At 31.4% G+C, this 5,680-nt stretch overlaps 1 protein-coding gene across 1 annotated transcript in view; it reads right to left on the bottom strand.

Moving 5' to 3' along the window:
* LOC138320353 (dual 3',5'-cyclic-AMP and -GMP phosphodiesterase 11A-like) overlaps positions 1-5,680 on the bottom strand; it is a 495,361-nt gene that overhangs the window by 331,999 nt on the left and 157,682 nt on the right. The gene's annotated exons all lie outside the window — the stretch shown is intronic.

Below are 5,680 nucleotides of genomic sequence, written 5' to 3'. Positions count from 1 at the left end.
AGAGCTAGGCCAAGCGGAGACGTCCACTTGTACACAACGGAAGGAAATGTGACTATAACATACACTTAGAAATCCGACGATTAACTTTCACACTATAGAATTAGGATCAACACCAACAGATGCTCTAGAATGGCATATTTTAATGAGTTTTGCAGCTAAAAAATAATTGTTATTATCATTGTATATAGGTTTTGCGTTTGGGTGTAGCATCCGGTTTATTTGAGCTTTCGATAGTTCGATCTGCATTGTATCAACAATATACATTAGCTGAGAAATATCATATCAAAACAATGATATCGTACGTTACTCTTCTTTTGATTGGCTGATATAAATATATACGCACTATATATATATACTATCGTTAGATTAAATTACTAAAAAATGGCGTTAAAAACGGACAATAACAAAGAAATTCTTCATTCTCCAAGTTATAAGTCATTTAATAATTTCCAATGATTTCTCATAATAAATATACTGTGGCAATAAATGCATTCAGTTTCATAAGCAATTCACGTAATCTTGCAGGATAGTCGTTTAGCAACAATGCCTGAAAAAGCATCGCTTTTTCTTTGAAGTAATATTAAAACGAATTAAGGAAACAGACTTGAATCTGTCCTGATTCGGACGCCACCTTTCTGATAAAGCATGGTCGCACAGCGCTTGCATCCGTTCCGATTTCCGTGTAGAACAAGCAATCGTGGTAAAAGTATTCTGAATAAGTATTTTCTAGAAATTAATCGGGCATTTTCAATGAAATCTGGTTATATTTATAGATGGAACAAATATATCTGTGGTAGTTTACCATGTTCGAGACATTACTTTTATATTTCTTATTTAATTTAGATCACCGGTACGCGTGTAACAATAATAATCAGACAATGCGTATATGCTAATTAACGGGACACAAAACAAATGACAGCACATACTAAAAGCGGAATAAAAAAGGAACATAGAAAAACACAGAAACATGTGAGATTAAGTTCAATATTTTTTTGCCTTTTCTCCGAGCTTAGCATCAAACCCTTTTTATTTTGTTGGTAGCAAAAGCAATATTAAAACTGTTCGTCTGTACTAGATCTGGCTACCTTGCACTAGCACAGGCTCATCAATTATAAACTGGCTTTCAACAGAATAATTAAAATTGCAAAACAATATCGTCATATCATTGTTATTTTCCATATTCTGTCCAATCAAATGGTTAAGCTTCTGTGAAGCCCACTTAGCTTTTTGGGAAGCTAATATTTGTACTATAATTAGACACAACAGAAATAATGTCACCCATACGCTGAATATGATGATTCCGATCACATTGTATCTGATGTGCGAATATTAGTCTCATGTCCAGAAAGATATGATTCTTTACTCGTGTCGGAGTTGATGTGATGATATCGTGATTGTTACAACATTGCCAGCCTTTTGACAACATGTTTCGTACATAATAATCACCTTTTATGAACGAGGAAGGATTTGATAGTCAAAAGCAACACAAACCTTTTCAGAATTAATAATTATTAGTTAAACTTGATGTAAGAAAAGATATTGCCGCACATATTGATGAAAGATTAAATAAAAACAGGTATGTAATACTAGTTTTATTGATCTCTCGGCTGTAGTATCTGTATTGATGAAAGAGTAAATAAAAACGGGTATGTAATACTCGTTTAAATAAAAACAGGTATGTAATAAGTCTAGTTTTATTGATCTCTCGGCTGTAGTATCTGTATTGATGAAAGACTAAATAAAAACAGGTATGTAATACTCGTTTTATTGATCTCTCGGCTGTAGTAGCTGTATTGATGAAAGACTAAATAAAAACAGGTATGTAATACTCGTTTTATTGATCTCTCGGCTGTAGTATCTGTATTGATGAAAGACAAATAAAAACAGGTATGTAATATATGTTTTATTGATCTCTCGGCTATAGTATCTTATTGATGAAAGACTAAAAACAGGTATGTAATACTAGTTTTATTGATCTCTCGCTGTAGTATCTGTATTGATGAAAGACTAAATAAAAACAGGTATGTAATACTAGTTTTTATTGATCTCTCGGCTGTAGTATCTGTATTGATGAAAGACTAAATAAAAACAGGTATGTAATACTCGTTTTATTGATCTCTCGGCTGTAGTATCTGTATTGATGAAAGACTAAATAAAAACAGGTATGTAATACTCGTTTTATTGATCTCTCGGCTGTAGTAGCTGTATTGATGAAAGACTAAATAAAAACAGGTATGTAATACTCGTTTTATTGATCTCTCGGCTGTAGTATCTGTATTGATGAAAGACTAAATAAAAACAGGTATGTAATACTAGTTTTATTGATCTCTCGGCTGTAGTATCTGTATTGATGAAAGACTAAATAAAAACAGGTATGTAATACTCGTTTTATTGATCTCTCGGCTGTAGTAGCTGTATTGATGAAAGACTAAATAAAAACAGGTATGTAATACTCGTTTTATTGATCTCTCGGCTGTAGTATCTGTATTGATGAAAGACTAAATAAAAACAGGTATGTAATACTAGTTTTATTGATCTCTCGGCTGTAGTATCTGTATTGATGAAAGACTAAATAAAAACAGGTATGTAATACTCGTTTTATTGATCTCTCGGCTGTAGTATCTGTATTGATGAAAGACTAAATAAAAACAGGTATGTAATACTAGTTTTATTGATCTCTCGGCTGTAGTATCTGTATTGATGAAAGACTAAATAAAAACAGGTATGTAATACTCGTTTTATTGATCTCTCGGCTGTAGTATCTGTATTGATGAAAGACTAAATAAAAACAGGTATGTAATACTCGTTTTATTGATCTCTCGGCTGTAGTAGCTGTATTGATGAAAGACTAAATAAAAACAGGTATGTAATACTCGTTTTATTGATCTCTCGGCTGTAGTATCTGTATTGATGAAAGACTAAATAAAAACAGGTATGTAATACTAGTTTTATTGATCTCTCGGCTGTAGTATCTGTATTGATGAAAGACTAAATAAAAACAGGTATGTAATACTCGTTTTATTGATCTCTCGGCTGTAGTATATCTGTATTGATGAAAGACTAAATAAAAACAGGTATGTAATACTCGTTTTATTGATCTCTCGGCTGTAGTATCTGTATTGATGAAAGACTAAATAAAAACAGGTATGTAATACTCGTTTTATTGATCTCTCGGCTGTAGTATCTATATTGATGAAAGACTAAATAAAAACAGGTATGTAATACTCGTTTTATTGATCTCTCGGCTGTAGTATCTGTATTGATGAAAGACTAAATAAAAACAGGTATGTAATACTAGTTTTATTGATCTCTCGACTGTAGTATCTATATTGATGAAAGACTAAATAAAAACAGGTATGTAATACTAGTTTTATTGATCTCTCGACTGTAGTATCTGTATTGATGAAAGACTAAATAAAAAACAGGTATGTAATACTCGTTTTATTGATCTCTCGGCTGTAGTATCTGTATTGATGAAAGACTAAATAAAAACAGGTATGTAATACTAGTTTTATTGATCTCTCGGCTGTAGTATCTGTATTGATGAAAGACTAAATAAAAACAGGTATGTAATACTCGTTTTATTGATCTCTCGGCTGTAGTATCTGTATTGATGAAAGACTAAATAAAAACAGGTATGTAATACTCGTTTTATTGATCTCTCGGCTGTAGTATCTGTATTGATGAAAGACTAAATAAAAACAGGTATGTAATACTAGTTTTATTGATCTCTCGGCTGTAGTATCTGTATTGATGAAAGACTAAATAAAAACAGGTATGTAATACTCGTTTTATTGATCTCTCGGCTGTAGTATCTGTATTGATGAAAGACTAAATAAAAACAGGTATGTAATACTCGTTTTATTGATCTCTCGGCTGTAGTATCTGTATTGATGAAAGACTAAATAAAAACAGGTATGTAATACTCGTTTTATTGATCTCTCGGCTGTAGTATCTGTATTGATGAAAGACTAAATAAAAACAGGTATGTAATACTCGTTTTATTGATCTCTCGGCTGTAGTATCTGTATTGATGAAAGACTAAATAAAAACAGGTATGTAATACTAGTTTTATTGATCTCTCGGCTGTAGTATCTGTATTGATGAAAGACTAAATAAAAACAGGTATGTAATACTAGTTTTATTGATCTCTCGGCTGTAGTATCTGTATTGATGAAAGACTAAATAAAAACAGGTATGTAATACTAGTTTTATTGATCTCTCGGCTGTAGTATCTGTATTGATGAAAGACTAAATAAAAAACAGGTATGTAATACTCGTTTTATTGATCTCTCGGCTGTAGTATCTGTATTGATGAAAGACTAAATAAAAACAGGTATGTAATACTCGTTTTATTGATCTCTCGGCTGTAGTATCTGTATTGATGAAAGACTAAATAAAAACAGGTATGTAATACTCGTTTTATTGATCTCTCGGCTGTAGTATCTGTATTGATGAAAGACTAAATAAAAACAGGTATGTAATACTAGTTTTATTGATCTCTCGGCTGTAGTATCTGTATTGATGAAAGACTAAATAAAAACAGGTATGTAATACTCGTTTTATTGATCTCTCGATCTCTACTTTGATGAAACTAAAAAACGTATGTAATACTAGTTTATGATCTCGCTATACTGTATTGATGAAAGACTAAATAAAAACAGGTATGTAATACTCGTTTTATTGATCTCTCGGCTGTAGTATCTGTATTGATGAAAGACTAAATAAAAACAGGTATGTAATACTCGTTTTATTGATCTCTCGGCTGTAGTATCTGTATTGATGAAAGACTAAATAAAAAACAGGTATGTAATACTCGTTTTATTGATCTCTCGGCTTAGTACTTTTATGAAAGATAAAAAACAGGTATGTAATACTGTTTTATTGATCTCTCGCTGTAGTATCTGTATTGATGAAAGACTAAATAAAAACAGGTATGTAATACTCGTTTTATTGATCTCTCGGCTGTAGTATCTGTATTGATGAAAGACTAAATAAAAACAGGTATGTAATACTAGTTTTATTGATCTCTCGGCTGTAGTATCTGTATTGATGAAAGACTAAATAAAAACAGTATGTAATACTAGTTTTATTGATCTCTCGGCTGTAGTATCTGTATTGATGAAAGACTAAATAAAAACAGGTATGTAATACTAGTTTTATTGATCTCTCGGCTGTAGTATCTGTATTGATGAAAGACTAAATAAAAACAGGTATGTAATACTCGTTTTATTGATCTCTCGGCTGTAGTATCTGTATTGATGAAAGACTAAATAAAAACAGGTATGTAATACTCGTTTTATTGATCTCTCGGCTATAGTATCTGTATTGATGAAAGACTAAATAAAAACAGGTATGTAATACTCGTTTTATTGATCTCTCGGCTGTAGTAGCTGTATTGATGAAAGACTAAATAAAAACAGGTATGTAATACTAGTTTTTTTATTGATCTCTCGGCTGTAGTATCTGTATTGATGAAAGACTAAATAAAAACAGGTATGTAATACTCGTTTTATTGATCTCTCGGCTGTAGTAGCTGTATTGATGAAAGACTAAATAAAAACAGGTATGTAATACTAGTTTTATTGATCTCTCGGCTGTAGTATCTGTATTGATGAAAGACTAAATAAAAACAGGTATGTAATACTAGTTTTATTGATCTCTCGGCTGTAGTATCTGT

Source organism: Argopecten irradians, chromosome 4, assembly GCF_041381155.1.
Source record: "Argopecten irradians isolate NY chromosome 4, Ai_NY, whole genome shotgun sequence".
Lineage (NCBI taxonomy): Eukaryota > Metazoa > Mollusca > Bivalvia > Pectinida > Pectinidae > Argopecten > Argopecten irradians.
The sequence above is the reverse complement of the archived record's forward strand: the minus strand, read 5'-3'. Positions and strand labels throughout refer to the sequence as shown.